Raw genomic sequence first — 17,781 nt, 5'->3', positions numbered from 1 at the left:
AGCAGATCTCCAAGGTATTTTTGGGGGGTGGTCTCTCCCAGCCCTACCTGTAGATGCCAGTAATTGAACCAAGCATGCAAATGCTCTTCCACTGAGCTCTGGCCATGTCCTCTAAGGGGAATATCTTACAGTGCTTACTAGGGATGTGCATGGACCGTGGAGGCGTGGTCTGATGCCGGTGGATGTGTTGCTTTAAGGGCAGGGGGTTGTACTTACCCCTCCCGCCGCTTTCCCCCCCTCCAGCACTCCAGTTTGTAGGGAAATCTTTGGGGCGGTAGCATTCCTCCCTTCCGCCCCGCCCCCTTGTTGCCTGCTAAAAGCGGAAGTAACTTACGTGCATGCGCCCGCCATGATTCCAGATTCCTAGATTCACCAGATTCTGCTCAACGGCATTTCCCCTTTATGGGGGCTGGGATGGTGTGAGCATGAACCGTTCGAACAATTTCAGCACACCCCTAATTTACTAGCATTTGTTTAGCGCTTTTGGATACTCAAAACAATTCCCAAACATTGAGGTCATTCAAACAACTAAAAACTGGGTAGGACAAGTTTCCTATCCAGGTCTGGTAGCTCTATGTGCTCCCAAGTTTCAGTTGTGTGGGAGGCCATTTGTGTGGCCTATGCTGCTGGGGTGGAGTGCCGCTGGGGCTTATAGGGGCCACCACCATTACTGGCAGTAAGTTGCCCACTTGCCTGCCCCCTGCCCACCCTTTGACCCCCTTTAGAGGTAGGAATCCCCTTTGCTTGTAAAGGGGAATCTTCACCAGATTCCCCTTTACAGGCATAGCCCCTTGGACCGGGCTGAGTGGGTTCGACTGCACAAACCAAACCACCTACCAGTTCTAACAAACCAGTTTGCAGACCGGTGGTTCGGTTTGAATTCGGTCTGCATTCGAATTGAACTGTTGAGAACGGTTCCGTGCACACCCGTATAACAGATATATACTTACCAACCTTCACACACAATATAGAAATATACAATTCCACAAGTGCTTTCTATCTACCAAAACATATATGCAATGCAGGAATACACTCAAGGAAATGTAGTGCAGAATATTAGGGTTCAAGGAGCTCAAGGTGCTGCACCCAGACTTTTCTCATGGGCTCTAAGCACTGCAAATACGAGGACTGCTTCAGGGTTCTTTGTTTTACTAAAAGAGCTCCTGTTTGCAACACATCTGGTACTATGAATGAAGCATGCAGATCGAGGAAATATATGCACATATACCTGGTAGACATAATGCATGCAAATCACAAGTTGGTATCCTGACTCCATTACTCAAGAGAAGTCCTATCGAAATTAAGCAGTCCTTTAGAGTAACTCCTGATCAGTACCTTTGAGTAACTTAGTCTGGATGTCAGTTACTGATTTAGAAATTTCCTGTGCTAAAATTTGGAAATTCAGTACAGAGTGCCCGGGAACCTGGTAGTCATGTCTCAACTAGTATACACTGGGCATGCAAGAACTGGAGTGGTTATTATTAACCTTGATAGCAAACAAGGCTCCCAAGGTATGGGGTTGAGACTGTAGCTCAGAGGTAGAGCATCTGCTTTGCATGCAGAAGGTCCCAGGTTCAATCCCTGGCATCTCCAGCCACGGCTGGGAGAGACTCCTGCCTGAAACTTTGGGAGCCACTGCTAGTTAGTGTAGGCATTACCGAGCTAGATGGACCAATGGTCTGACTCAGTAAAAGGCAGCTGTCTATGTTCCCTTTATGACCTCATCTTACCAAGCATATATAGCACAGCATACAAGCACATGACAGAAGGCCTATTTCTGGGCAATTCTTCACATAGAAAAGCTGGCTAAGATCTGCCGGATGACTTCATGCTTCTGCTCCTGGCTCCTTAGCAGCTTAGCCAGAGGGTGCTGCAGTTGTGGCTGTAGTAAATAGGATTATCATTCAACAGTCCAAAAAATGCAAATCACTTCTGTGTAGGCATCACTAAAAAAGGAAAACTACTTGGAGGAGCAATGTAGATTGTGAGAAGCAAAGGAGGGGCAGTGATTTGGGGGAGGGGTGTAAATCTTTTCCTCCCCTGCAATGCTAGCTAGGTGTTCTTTACTGTCTAGGATCCACTAACAGTTAGTGTGAACACATTGATCAGCTATAAATGCCTAAGAGGAAGGTTATGGCAAAGAAAGCTCCACTTAGCTCTCTTAAAAACTCATTATGATGTTAAATTACAAGTAAAGCTTGAGACATGTTTCCTTCCATGTCTACACAGAGCCTGATCCCTCATTCAAAGAAGCTAGAGGGAGATTTGATGGCTCTGGCTGGCTCAAACAGGATCAGTCCCAGCATGAATTAATTAGTGCTTAATTACTGTCAATTACTCAGCATTACTGGGAATTGCTTGTAAATGGACAGTCTTTGATTGCTAATCCCAATTACTAATGTTATCTAATTGGGGGTGATTATATTTTCTTTGGGTATGATGCTGAGCTCTGTGCCTCATGTGCAGCAAGGAAACACATTGCTCTCTCTTCCAGCACAATGGCGCAATGAGTCGCAGCTGGCAGCAAACCGCCCCATCACACTTCCTCTGCCTTTGCCCCCTTCCCAGATCAGACTGCAGTTTCAAAGACCTCGTGGGAGCTCAGCTGGAACCACAGAACTGGTTCCAGCTGAACCCAACGTTTGGCTTTTACCCTAGCTGAAATGGAAGCAATACCCAAGGTCACATATTACACTGGGGGTTCCCATGGCGGAGGAAAACACATCTTATCCCTTCCCTTCTACTGCAGAGACGGGGTAGCGTATCAGCCAAGGCCATCATGGGAATGCCTAGCAGCACGACAGCCACTGTTCATGAAATCACACTCTCCCCTCTCCTCTTTGGAGAAAAATTGCATAAACAGAGGGCAGAATCCAAACTAAGTTAGTCATGACTAGCACCATTGAAATAAATGGAACAAATTAGCCATCATTCAGTTAGTCTTGATCCTCTCCGGGGTCTGTGTATGTTCATGCATTTGTGTGGAGGCTCATACCCTATATTACTTCATCTGAGTGGTGGAGGGGAAGAGACTATGATGGTCCTCCACCATGAGTGCCCCAGCATTTGTATGAAGCAGGGCAAAAATCCTGTCCTGTATCTTGAATTTGAACAAGAACAGAACTGGGGGAACAGCTACTAATTAAAAGATTAGAATTTTTTACTCTCAAAACAACACGTGGTATTCCCAGATATTACAAAAGATGTCAAAATAATGAATAGATACGCCATTGCTACCAAATGTCCTCCTGCTCAGATTAATGAGGAGGATCAAAAGAAAGGCCCACAAGAGTAGGCAGAAAGAGGGGAAGCTTTAGCTCAGTTTATACAGAGCACAACATTAGGATAAAGATAAAGATTCAGTAATAACAAAACTTCCAGTTTAAGATGAAAGTTAAGTTGGGCTTAACTTTTCACTCATGCTCGAAAAAGCATGGAAATTCCAAGTTAAGGTTCCCATCAACTTCTACACCATAGAAGCTGTAAAGACTTTATAGAAACTCATATCATGCTGGCTTTAGAAATGAGGCTCCATTCACCCACACTTTGCCTTGGTCCTTCAGCTGGACATTGGGCTGTGGAGAGAAGCATCCAGGCAGACATTGAAGCGGGTCTCATGATCCGTGAGACTCGCTTTTGGCGAAACTGTGGGCTAAGCCTGCTCTCCCCACAGACGATCTCTGTAGGGGCCCTGGGTGGCCATATCAGCCACCCACACGGTTGCCAGCTCCATGACGAAGCCGGTGGGGGCTGGGAGGAGCGGAGGCCAATTGGCCCCCACAAGCTCCAGCACACTCCGCACGAGCGCACAGGGCATGCTGGCAAGACCCCCGGAGCCAGGAGGCGGCTTTTTGCCTCCCCTCCGGGGGTCTCCTCGTGAGTAGCCGCGCCGCAGAGCCACGCCACGGCTACTCATGATCCGATAGCCTAGGGCTAAGGGCGGGCTACCAAAGCGGGTTACCTGCTGGAGAACTGCCCGGCTCGCAGCCGAGCCCGTTGGTTCTTACGATCGGGGAAAATCGGGCTAGGCTTTCCTAGCCCGATTTTCCCCGATCGTCAGAATAGCCCCATTGACAACCCTAGTGTAGCCAGGGTTGCCCCTGATGAATTTATGCCTGGTGCATCTCTACAAGGCACAGTGCTACCCCAAAAGGCCACCTCTTTACCTGCAGTCCTAAAATAATCTGCAATAGATTCAATAGGCTGTTTCAGTTCTAGAAACTTGTCCTGGCTGACACCAGGCAAAGTCCTGGCAAAGTGTGGGTGCATGGAGCCTTATTTCTAAAGTCAGCATGATATATGAGATTGTATGAGGTCTTTACAGCTTCTATGGCATGGAAGTTAAGATGGGAACCTTAACTTGGAATTGCCATGATTTTTAGAGCATGAGTGAAAATGTAAGCCCAGCTTAATTCTTATCTTAAATTGAAGGTTTTTTGTTACTGAATTTGCAAAGTTTTTGAAAAGGAAGATCTGGCTTGGTTAACCAGTACACACACACACACACACACACATCTAGAGGAGCCCAGAGAAGTCCTGTGTAGCCTTGCTAAACAGAATGAGTCTCCTTTCCCCTGCCTCCCGCTTACACCAGGCTAAACAGAGCAGTGCACTGGCTTTGGCTGGAGACTGAGACAAAACGCATGTGGTTTTGGAGAATCGACAACCATTTCGCACGCACACGCGCACGCACACACACACAGAGTCTGCAGCCTAGAGGAACCCTTTGCAGGCTAGGTAAACGGAGCACATCTCCTTCCTGGCTGCACAGAGCACCACACTGGTTTTGACTGGAGGTCAGGATGAAAAGCATGTGGTTTTGAAGGACTGATGAACTGACAACTGGTGTTGAACAGTGCTTTTTCTAAGGCAAAGGAGCAGTAAAAATTGTATAGCTGCAATGGTGGAAGGAAAGAAGAGGGCAGGGAAGGAAACTGAAGAAGGTTGTTCTCATGCCCAGCCTAACCCAGGCTAGGCTGTGCATGAGAACTGCCAGGATCAGGCCCAATCCCAGCGGGGCAGTGCCACCTAGCCCCGCTATTTGCCCCACTATTTACCCCAGCTGTCAGTCAGGGTTAAGGGAGCAAGCGCTGCCTTACCCCTGGCTACTTGCTCATGTGTGTGCATGGGCTGCTTCCAGCCTGGCCGCACACAGAGACGGGCATCATCTTAGGGGAACCTAAGATGTCACGCGCTGCATTGTGGGACAATAAGTCCTGGCCTAAGATCAATCCGGCCTCAAACCAAACCACACGGAGCAGGGCTGATCGTGTGGGAGGGTGGGGCGTGCTCTCACCAACAAAGCAACAGTCATCTGGGGGCGGGGGGGAGGCAAGGTTTGGAAAGTCTTCTCCCCTCCCACCCGGTAGGTTGAGCGAATGTCCCCAAGCGCTGTGCTCCCAAGGCTTGTATAGGGAAGGACTGAGTACCCTACTTGTGGCGCAGTCGAATGTCTGAAACGATGAAGAGCAGAAGGTTCCAAGTTCCCTCCCTGGCTTCCCCAAGACAGGGCTGAGAGAGATTCCTGCCTGCAACCTTGGAGAAGTCTGTGAAGACAATACTGAGCCTGCCAGTCTGTGAAGACAATACTGAGCTAGATAGACCAATGGTCTGACTCAGTATATGGCAGTTTCCTATGCTCCTATGTTCCTAAAACCATATAAATACCACTTCCTCAGTCTGAAAGAATGTCACCAATCCTTCAAATGCCTGCTCAAAAGAGAAAAATTAGATAGAGTTAAACTGCTCTATCTAAGCCATTGTTCAACAGATCTTCACCAAATATGCGAGAAAGGTGTCTCTTGTCACCTAGTGAATGTGTGCGGATGGGCAGGCAAATTGGACAAATGGTTTTGACTTTGTAAGCCACAGAATGTTCAGTGCTTATAATGGTGGACTATTGAAACTACTGTATTCTCTGTCTTAACTATACTGATATGACTGTGCCTGTATAATCAAATCCTGCCACCAGGTCACCAGGAAGAGAAGACGAGGGTGCTACACTTATGGTAGTAATAAACAGTCAGTGCATTGCAATATAGTTAACAAGTAACAATAGACATTTTAAAAAAGAAAACACCACAGTACCAGTATCCATTTAGAAGAGTTGTCTACCTCCCCAAAGAACACATTTCGTTTGTAGATTTTTGCAGATTTTTGTCTACTTTGCATTCAGACAACTTTAAAAAACAAACTCTATATTCTTGCCATTTAATATAGAAGCAACCTTATGTTGGATTTAATATACACCTGTTGTCAAGATCGTAGGTAGTTAGGTTTGTTCATTAGAAGAAAAATCCATAACAGGGTAATACTTTTATAAAGAACAACTGAAGAGACACAAAGTACTGAACAGTCCTAATCAAACCATTACCGTATTTTGCATTGTGAATTTGCTCAGTTCCTTTCCACACATCTTCATACACATAACAAGGCACCACATGTTAAAGGAAATCTTTCACTGTAGCAGATTCTGTACTGAGCAGGTAGATGGACTAGAAGATCTCAAAGGTCCCTTCCCACCCTAAAATGTTATGATTCTATGATCACAATTAGCAATGAAAATAAAGTACAGTACTGCTATAGTATGTTCCTTTTCTGTACTCTAAGCCTTCCAAGGCACAGATGGCAGTGCTTGGAAATATGGGACAATACATGTCTTCTTAACAATAAGTTAAAAGGTAAAGTGTACTGTGTCAAGTTGATTTTGACTCCTGGCGACCACAGAGCCCTGTGGTTTTCTTTGGTAGAATACAGGAGGGGTTTACCATTCCATCTCACATGCAGTATGAGATTGTGCCTTTCAGCATCTTCCTATATTGCTGCTATAGGTGCTGCCCATAGTCTGGGAAACATATCAGCGGGGATTTGAACCGGCAACCTTCTGCTTGTTAGTCAAGCATTTCCCCACTGTGCCATTAGTTGGCCCTTCTTGGCAATATTGCAGTCTAATTCTGTCATCCAGTAATATTGCTGCTTAATGCGTTACATGAGGGACAAACCAGAAGTGACATATCTATCCCCTGGTTGTTGTTTTTTTTAAATGAAAATCAGCCTTGCAAGGCTGTGCTTAGGAGTGGAAGCATGGCTGTCTGTCTGTCTGTCTGTCTGTCTGTCTGTCTCTCTCTCTCTCTCTCTCTCTCTGTGATTCTTTCCTCTCCAGTTCTTTGCTACAAGTTGTTCCTGTATCTTCGCCCCGCTGCAAGAGGGAAAACAGCATGCCTTTGCATGTGTGGGGAGTGATTTTTAGGAGAGAAAAACTGTAAGAGAAGAAAGAATTAAGCAGCTTACACCAGTTGCAGTCTTCTGAGGTTGATTTTCATTCTGTCAAAAATGTAGGGAAAAGAGACATGGCACTCATGTCATGCCTGACTTGACCCTCAGTCTGTTTGCAGATTACTGTAACATTTGGGGTTACATTATTGCCCAGAGAACTGAATGTTGATCAGAATTTGATTGTACTAAGTGCTGCCCATTCCCATAATAATTGCCAGTCCCTTTTCTAAAAACCATAACTGAACTGGTGGCTGAGGACCAAAATTGAGAAATGACCAGACAAAGACCTAATAGCAGGTCAGCAGCAGAGCCAGGAAGGACACCTGCGTCTCTTGAGTTCTATCCCGGTCAGCATCCAATATAATAAACCACTTTCTGGCTCCCACAGTATTTCAGAATTTGAACTGATGCTACATCATCCTTTCAATGCAGGTCAAAAACAGCCAGCTCCCTAAATCCCTGTGAGGCTGAAGGACAACTCTATTGCCAATACCAATTTTAACTCTGGTCTCATTAAGTTGATTTCTGAGTAAGAGGAAATAGCTTTTTGCTTGCATCTGGGGAAGAGAAAACCAGATTAAAAATAAATATAACGTAAACAGGACCAGGTAAACTGGATTACATTCTCTGATGTGGATATTGTGTTTCAGGGGAAGAGGAAATTATTTCTGCATTATTTACCTCAAGAAACTGTGTCAAACTAAATCCCACTAAATTACTCTTTATCTGAATTAATATTGTTTACATCAGATCAGTCCTTAATTTGTGACTGATCCTCTCCCATTTCAATCAAACATGGTCATTTCATAGTCTCTGCTACCCAACTAACATGTTCTGCTGAACAGAACTTCTCCTTCTTGTTATCCCAATGGCACTGGCGTGAGAATATATACAATGCACTCGAAACCATTGGTGCTTAAATCATTAGACTAGTTAATGGCAGAATGCATCCAAAGTGTTGATAGCTGGCCAGAGCCAAGTTTGGACAAACAACCTCACCGGTGGTCTGAGGATGTGAGAAATTAAATGGATGGAAAGCAATATGGGCATAGTTGAAGGTTTGCTTACTATAGGTGGCATCAGGGTGGCCCAGTCAGCCTTAGTCCTGTGGCCACAGGGGGAGAAGGAGCCCATGTTGTGGGAAGGGAGAGGTTTGTTTAATTCTGGAAGGTGTTGCTTGCATCTTAGAAGTTGGAAGAGAAGGTTTTCTAAACCTGTCCTCTCAGAATCATTATCTTCTAACCACAACTTTGCTATGTGTGCCTCTTGGTTGAGCGGTAGCCCTTGAAATGGTGGAGAGAGTTGAAAAGACTCGCTTAGGATCCCATTGATGGTTTGCTGCCTAGAAAAAACCTGAATCCAGCCCGGTTATACCATTGGTCTGTCATGGATGGTTCTGAACTCACAAGTGTGTGATGCCTCCCCTTCAGAAACCTAAGGCAAGCCATGTCAGCAGCACTAACACCATTTTCTTTCTTTTTCTTAAAAAAAAATTTTTTTTAAGAGAAGGAGAGCGAGAAAGTCAGAGAGACTGTGAAGCTATTCTCATGAGCAGCCAAGCCCAGGATGAAGCAGCTAAGTCTGGGCTTGGCTGCCCGTGAGAACCGCTACGATCCACGTGGATCCTGGCGGTGCTGCGGCATTAAACCCAGCATCAAAGCCTGGTTCTGGGATCATGTATCAGTATGAGCTGCTTACAGCTCACGTTGACCCAGAGACGGGCTCCTAGAGTGCTCGCCCCCTGGGGTTATCCCCCAGTGCACTGCACTTAGTGCACAGTGCACTGTGGGATTTTGGAGGCCGGGACAAGAAGTCCCGGCCTCTGTTTACCCAGGTTGCTGGGAGCAGTGCAGATAGTCATCTATGCTGGTCATGTGGGTATGCAGTGTGGGCACCTCCTGGGCTCAGAGCAGTTGTCTGGGGGAAGGAAGGTTGAACCCTGCCTTCCCCCCTGCCCGCCCACCCGTATGAATAGCTCCTATGAGTCTGAAAAAACTGAAGCCTACCAGCTTATGCTATGATGCTGTTGCTGAAATCCGAATGATGTAGCAGGAATGCACCAATCTGCACCGAGGGGGACTCAACAGAAGCTGAAAGCTGCTTCCTTCTTCTAGGAAAGGTACAGCTTCTGCTGTTATTGGCCAGAAAGTCTAGCAGCATTATCCCCCAAGCTTCATGCACTTCAGTTGGATCCTTAATACTGTAATGGAATGCAGGGCCTGTCAGTCTCCTCCCTATACTATCCCCAATAACCTGCAATTGAGGACAGTTAATAATGAATGTGGAGCAATCACCAACAATTAACCAAAGTGGTGCGGTCATTAATTTTCTGACAAAGGAAGTCCAATCATTCTGAGTGCTCACTTCCACCATTCAGTGCTATTTGTCAAGGAGGTGACATAGCATGGATTGAACTACAATTGCCTGTTTGGTCAGCTAATGCTTGAGGAGGACAGACAAGTGAATATACAGACAAGTAAAGAATTTGCAGATCGGTTTTCTGCTTGCAACATTCTGTCATTAACTATTATTCTTTTACATACACTCCACTCACATACTCAATTCACACAAACATCACAAACTGTTCAGACAAAACAAACACACACACAGATATTCTCAGCGTGTACACACACACACACACACACACACACACACAGATACTCTCAGCATACACACACACACACACCTCAGACAGCAACATGATTGCCGTATTCCATTCATACACACTCCACTGAACATGGTGATCATTGCTTGTGATAGCACTGACTTCTCAGGGTCAAACTAAACATGAAAAGAGCAGCAGTGTATGTTTAAACCGCGATCTGCCACAATCAGACAGGAAACATGGGATCCAATTTAAGGAGCAAAAAGGCGTGTGTGAGTCAGGAGTACAGAGCTGTTGTGGACTGGTGCAGTGGAAATTTTTCCTTTTCTGATTCAGGCCGGGTTAATGATTAATTTCTCTGACTGGTCTAGTTTACAAAAGCTTTCTCAGTTACCTAGCTCATGAGGGACTCTTATCAGCTGAGTAATTCGTCTGAGAGCTCTAAGAAGCTGCTTGGCTGTTAAAAATCTTTAATTTTCCTAAAACCCAGAAAAGAAAAGAAAATAGTTCTGGTAAACCCAGAAGTTCTGGTAGGTTAATCTTGCTGCCACCAAGCACTCCAAGGCATTCTGAGTTCTGACTGTTGGACTAGAGTGCTAGAGTCCAGAGTTTTTCTGTAACTGGGTATTGGGCAAATACCAAAATACATCTAGTCCCCCTTGCTACCAGGCAAGAATAAAACCAATTGTTCTCCCAGGCGTCTGCATGCACATGGAGTTCATTGTGAATTTGGCTAACCTCCCTTTGAGAGGCGTTTGCACATGAGAAAATCCCCCTCCCCCTCCTGGGTTAATAATCAACCCTTTGAGGCTTGTAAAAAGAACATTTATTCAGTTACTACAAATTGGTTCCATCTGAGGCTTTTTAGCTTTTTAGAAACACTTCAAAATAATTAGTTGGTCACAAGAATACTTCAAAAGTACCCAGATTGTTCTGGGGCAGCACACATGGAAATCCTAGTTACTCAGTTGCAAAGAACAGATATTTAGGAATATGCCAAGCACCACACACAAAGAAATATAAGTTTCTATAGCAAAGTCTGACTAAACGAACTTTCCCCCGGACTAAATTCCCAAAGCCAAAAGCCCTGGCTCCTTTCCTTTGAACTCACCAAACTCCCAATGAGAATCAAACCTCCTGCAGATCCCTCACCCTGAGAGATTATTCTGCAGCCTCCGCCATTAGGCAGTTGACCTCAGGCTAGTCTGCACTCTCTGCAAAACTTCCTTTCTTTTTCCCAGAACCCCCCCCCCCCTCCAGCTCTCATGTCCCACCCACCTGGTGGACTCATTGGTAGAGCCCTGGAAGTCACCAGCTTGTCAGTTAAGACAAGGGTCCTGGTGTGGCTGAGCAGGCAATGTAGGGAGAGCTGCAGGGAATAACTCCAGTGGGGCTGTCATGCTGGGAGAGGCAGACCAGGGAGGAGGTGGGGTTTGGAGTAGGCTTTAAGCCCTCTCAGCTCTGTACTTGGGCATTTAAAGCCAAGGCAGCCAATGATGAGGGCTGCTCTTGTGTGTGGGAGCCGGAGTTCCCCTGGAGAGGGAACTGGCTGGATGTAGTGCGCCAGGAGGAGGACTAAGGTGATGAAGTAACCTCGTCCCCTGGCTTACTTTGAGGCTGACTTTGGCTGTCCTCACCCTGGGATTTTGGAGTCAAAAAGGGCCAGGAACACACCTCCTCCCCTTTGGGGCATGACAGCCCTTTTTGATAACTGACCCTCATTCCCCTCATGCTGTGCTTGTGGCAGGCTCAGACTTATGCAAATAGAACTCTGGCAGTCATGGCTTCTTAGCCCTCACTTCCCCACCAGCTGCTCACAGCCCTTCTGTACCTAGAACCTCAAAAGACCCCGGAAGAGTTGCCACGTGCTCCACACCTGTTGGAAATAGAACATTTATTTTGGCACTTAAGGTTTCATGTGTGGAAGCCCCTCAGTGCTGCTTCACCTAGCCCGCCCAAGATCTCATGTGGGTAGCCTGTAAAGGCACAATAAAACTGAACCTAGCTATTTTATATTCCAGTATCTTAGCCAGAAGACCAGATGAGCCTTATCCTCAAATGCTCCATCCATCAATAACTAAGCCAGGTCTCCATGGAGAAGCTGAGCAAGAAACAGAGGCCGACATTCTAACGTTAAGCCTGTACAACGAACAAAGTTGCCCTAGTGCAAGAAGATGACATAGCTATGCAAAATCATGGGGATGCTTGAAATTGCACTCTTGGGCTCCTGCACCATTGTATGAAATATTTTCTGCAAAACATACAAAGAGTGTCACAGGTTGTGCACCTTATGCAAGTGCAAACATGTTTTGCTAGTGCAACACTAAAGGTAAAGTAAAGAGTGCCATCGAGTCGGTGTTGACCCTCTGGTGCCCACAGAGCCCTGTGTTTTTTCTTTGGTAGAATACAGGAGGGGGTTACCTTTGCCATCTCTTGTGCAGTATGAGATGATTCCTTTCAGCATCTTCCTATATCGCTGCTGCCCGATGTAGGTGTTTTCCCCATTGTCTGGGAAACATACCAGCGAACACTAGTCTGCAAAAAAAGCTCCAGACTTTGTGCAATTGGCCAGTACAACAGCTTTTGCTAGCACAAGTCCTTGCCAAAATGCAGTGTTAGGATGGAGGCCAGAAGGTTACAGACCAAGTTATCTGCTGCCTCTTGATGGTGTTGATTAGATTAGTCATGTGGTTTGGAATATCTGTGTTACTTTGTGTCAGCAGAGAGGCACTCAAACAGAAGTTGCATTATGCGCCTGTGGTCAAAGTTCTTCAGCAAAATCTATAGCAAGTTCCTGCTCCACAAATAACTGTATAAGATCTTTCAGTCAGAACATATAAAATGAAATAGAGACCACAGTGAAAGGTAAGCCTGGAAGGTATTTATTAATGGCTCCTCAGCAGTAACTTTTCAAGGCAATTTCTGGTGTGTGCTCCGGATAGGGGGAAAAACGGAACTTCTAATGCTTAGAGAAGGGGAAGCAGGCATAAAGATTGTTGCATAAAGATAAATCTTCAGCACACACCAAATGAGGCATTTGAGTGGCTACCTGCATATTTCCTAGATTAAGTTTTCTTTAACTAGATATCCATATAAAGCACAGGAAAGGAAGGAAAGGTTGTGCTGTCGACTCCTGGCGACCACAGAGTCATATGGTTTTCTTGGTAGAATACAGGAGTGGTTTACACCCCTAAAAACAAATATTGGGGAGGGGGAAGGGTGACAACATATCCTACATGGCCTACCACCAAGTTCATTCCTTGGCATTTGCTCACGCGTCATGATTAGGAGAGACTTCTGCCCATGACCACAGATAAATACAGACAATCCAGCTTCACAGTGCTGGGCTAGATGCACTACAGGTGGTGGAGATGTGCAGGCACATACACTTTCTTCACATGATTCTGCAGGGCCAGGGGATGTATTTTCTGAACTAGTCCACTGAATGGGCTGAGTGCACTTACCATAAGCAGATGAGCCAAACCCATACCATCCAACATTTCACAGATGAAAATAGGGATACACTTGTACCAATCAAGTCTCATAGCAAGGATTACTGCACAAGCACACACATACCCGCCCCCCACTATTACACATGGCTGAAGACTGGATTCTACCAGTCTATCCTCTTTAGACTATCCCGGGTGGTGTGGTTTGTGCCCTCAAGGACCTATGTGTTAAAAAATGATGCTTAACTTGCAGCGGGGCGGGGCACTCCAAAGGCCTTTCGGTCCAGGCTCCAAAATTACCTAAGTGCACCTCGGGTCAGAATCAGGGGGGCATGGCCAATACTGGGGACGTGGCCAGTCAGCCTCTGCAGTTTCTCCGGTCAGTGGTTTGTTGAATCGACTGGGAGCTCCTAGGAGTTCCCAGTCAGGGATGACTGGCCACATCCCTGGTATTGGCTACTCCCCCTGATCTGATGTCATCTGATGCTTGGGGCATGTGTGATTAAAAGTAAAAAGAGGCAAGGCAGCCGCCATCAGGACTTCATCCTCTGGCTGCAGGCAAGCTCTCTACATTCCTGCGCTGGATGCGGTCCCAAGAAGAACTACTTTTACTTGGCTTTACTTTGAGGGAAAAGTTCCTAAATTTAGGAAAGACCCTAAATTGCCGTAAAGTCCAGCTTTCTCTTTCTGTCTCTTTCTGGCAGGGAGAGTCAGATTTAAAGATTCACTCATATACTACTACTACTACTACAGGATTTCTTCATAGGTGTTCTGTAGGACAGCCAAAATGAATTCCTTCTTGAGACCTCTCTTCAGAAGCCTGTGCTTTCAACTCCACCCCCCTGCCACTGCATTAATGCACACACAGAATGGAAAAGATCAGACCCACATTGCACAGCAGAGACAGCCTTATCCATCCTGCAGGCAGCCCTGTGGCAACTGTGCTTTGTCTGTCTCCAGATAAGCAGGGGCCTGAAGTTTAAAGGACAGACTTGAAATGAACTGCTGCTGTTTATGCAAATGAGGGCAATTACAAAAAAATAAAAATAAAATGAAAACCTTCTGTGACTCAGTCCCCCCCCCCCGCCTTTGTTGCCCAGCCAGGCCTTCCTGCTCAAGATGCCCCCTGCTGTCTTTGCATGGCTGGTAAATACTTGTTTGAACAAGCACTGCAGCCTGTGGGGTGAGAGACGATGCAAGTAACAAGAAGAATGCCTTTCATCCCCGGGGAATGAGGGGAAAGAGGGAGACCTATCTTGGACACAGGCAAATTTAATCTGAAAGGAAGAATGTTTACTTACAATCTAAAAGCAACATGTTGCAGTGCCAAGGCGCTGTGATTTCTATTCTCCCCCCCTGCCCACACGCATACACGTGTGCACACTCACACACACACACACACACCCCACAACACAACACACACTCATTCTCCGCAGGAAGCCAGACTTATTCTGCTGATTTACAGGAGCCACAAATAAAAGGAGGAAAATTAAATGCTAAGCACTCTGCACTTGCCACAGACATAATTAGTGCTGCCAAGCTAGCTAGTGCCTTTTTACCTGAGCTAATTGTAACTGATTCAATCATGCTTAACTTGGTGTGTGGCTAAATTGATGCTTGCAGCTTTCACTTAAAAGCAGTCTGTCACTGTGTGCTGCATTTATCTCTCTGTCCTTCCGGCTTTGTTCCTTGAGAATCATTTGTTTTTCTTTTACCCTTTTTTTCAAAGCAGAGAGCCCTACCTAAAGCTGTCTGTGAATAAGGACTAAATTTACAATTGCAACTTCAGTGGGGAAGGCGGAGGAACCCTGCCCCATTTATCGGTATCTCAGTTATAATCTATCTATCTAACCCCCACCCCATTCTCTAGATACACAAAGGAGGGAGGGGGAGAAGCAGACGAGAGCTGCAGCTTGGATGCCCCTGCCTGTGTTATTGTATCCATTTTCCAATGGCAACGATGTGTGAAATGAAAATTGGACAAAGCTGGCTGCTCACAGACCTGGAATTTCATACAGACTAGTTGAGGGAAGGAGGGAGCAGAGACACAGAGAAGATGTCAGAGATGGGAGGGAAAGGGAGAGGCTGTTGGATAGCTGTACGCACCCATGGCCTGGACAAATCTCGCTCCAGTTTAATAGACCCTTGCCTTGGCAGTGCTGGGAACGCTCTGCTAATTTACATTTCATTACTCCGAAGGCTCCTCTACTTTGTGGTCGCTGAGACAATTTACAGAAGCAGAAAGGTTGAAGACACACTTGAAGGCACTCAAGAGTCCCGCCCCGCCTCATACCTTCTGCTACAGGACACTGGTTTAAAAGCCCTTACCTGAAAATTCACAACATAGGACGGATATACCTGTCCTAGAATTCTGTCTGCCATTGTGCAAACACCTCCCTGTAGGTTGGCATAGGGAGGATTCATCTGCCCCCTACTCATTGACTCAGTGACATGTGGGGCTGGACAGAGGTGGTAATGGTTCTATGAATCCCCCCCCCCCTCTGAAATATGCAGTATAATACATGGGTTCTTGAGGGCACAAACAGCAACTGAACTCACAAGAATATAAGGATATAAAACAGATATATTTATGCAAACATGCATTAACAGAAACATTTCAACACACAACTTAACATATTCCCATCCCACACATTTCTTTCCCCGCTTCGCTCCCTCCTGTGTTTCTAAAGCACTTGGCACAGATCACAATCACACTCGGCTGCCTGGCACAGTGCAGGCCAGCTGAGGCCACACCACCCAGGACAAGCTAAAGAGGATTTGGGGGTCCCCAGGGGGTGAAGACCTTGGACTTGGGCCCCAAAGTCCAAGGTTTAGTGCCCTCTTGCACAACTGTGTGCACATTACTTTTCACCACATGCATAACACTGCATAGAATGTCAGCCACTGGATGCTCTTTCAGGTCATTTCCAGCCCCATAACTCCATAAGATTGCAAAACTCTCATGATTACATCATGACTTGTGAATGTAGGACTTTCTTTAAAACTACATTTGTGCAATCTGTGGAGAATAAGGGTGAGGATCTCAGCAGAGCAACATAAAAACAAAATTGGAGAACATGCCTGACATTCAGAAACCTAATTCAAAACTATGGTGGTGAGACAGGCTCTTAGATGCCATCCGCCCCTATTCTGAAAAACAGAGCAAAGACAGATAAACAGGGCTTTGCTCATTTCTGTGAAGGCCGGGCAGCTCCCCCATGAAGCCAAATGAGGTGATGGCCTCGCCATGGACAAGTGCAGGCCCCCACCGAATCCCCTGCCATGGCCATCACCCTACCTAGCTACCTGCTGCTGTCCCACCTCTGCTGAGCTGCTGTTCCTACTCTCTTCCTCTTTTTCTTCCTCCAAGCTTCTCCCAGAGGGTTATTCCATGGTAGAGCAGGTGAAAAGTTGTGGGGTGGAGGTGGGGTGACTGTGGTCTCTACCATCTCCCTTACCAGGATCCCTGTCAGGGATTTGGCCTATATTGAATGTGTGTACCTAAGTCTAGGGACCAGGGATAGACTGGGACTTCTGCTGGTGTACTGATCACCCCACTGCCCAGTGGAGTCCCTAATAGAGTTGAAGGACCTGGCTGCTGAATTGGCACTGGAGTGGCCCAGCTTGTTGTTGTTGGGAGACTTCAGTGTTCAATTTGGGACCGTGTTGTCGGGCGCAGCTCAAGAGTTCATAGAAGCCATGACGACGGTGGGCCTATCCCAATTGGTCTCTGGACTGACACATGATGCTGGTCACATGCTCCATTTGGTCTTTTGCTCTGATCGAGGTGGTGTTCCATGGGTGGGGACTCCTGCCATTTCCCCATTGTCATGGATGGATCACCATCTGCTTAAGGTAGAACTTACAGCCAGAACCCACCTCTGCAGGGGTGAAAGACCTATTAGATTGGTCTGCCCGAGGTTATTGGATCCAACAAGATTCCAAGGAGCCTTGGAAGCAGTCTTCCCTTGTGGCTGCGCGCATGCACACAAAGCCCCACCCCACCCCGTGCAGCGATCACAAACAGCCACTCACTTCAATCTTGCCCTCGCCAGGAAGTTTCTCTCTTTCACTCTTTTGCCGCTGCAAATGTTGGTCTGCTTGGTCCTGCCAGTACTGCTTTTTCCACAGCTGCTGTTCTCAAGTTTGACCTTTTGCTGCCACTGCTGCCAGCTGCTGCCCCCCCCACCTCCGCAGCTGCTCCCGAGTCCCTCCCCCCAGCCACCTTTCCTCTGTTGCTGCGTGGGCTCTTGCCGTGGCAAGACTGGGGTGTTGGGGGGAGGTGGTGACTTGGGCCGTGGGACATTAGCAGGAAAGGTGATAGGCGATCGCCACTGCTCGCCGTCTGCTTCCCGACTCCTTGGGACTGGAACACGGCTCTGTCTCAACCCCCCTGCCGCCTCAGTGATCACAGCAGAACCTTCGGGCACCTCGCCACCTGCACTGGAGGGC

At 46.7% G+C, this 17,781-nt stretch overlaps 1 protein-coding gene across 4 annotated transcripts in view; it reads right to left on the bottom strand.

The window, feature by feature from the left end:
- Nucleotides 1-17,781, bottom strand: part of CACNA2D2 (calcium voltage-gated channel auxiliary subunit alpha2delta 2) — an 885,048-nt gene that overhangs the window by 162,695 nt on the left and 704,572 nt on the right. The gene's annotated exons all lie outside the window — the stretch shown is intronic.

The sequence above is a fragment of the Hemicordylus capensis genome, chromosome 2 (assembly GCF_027244095.1).
Source record: "Hemicordylus capensis ecotype Gifberg chromosome 2, rHemCap1.1.pri, whole genome shotgun sequence".
Classification (NCBI taxonomy): Eukaryota; Metazoa; Chordata; class Lepidosauria; order Squamata; family Cordylidae; genus Hemicordylus; species Hemicordylus capensis.
The sequence above is the reverse complement of the archived record's forward strand: the minus strand, read 5'-3'. Positions and strand labels throughout refer to the sequence as shown.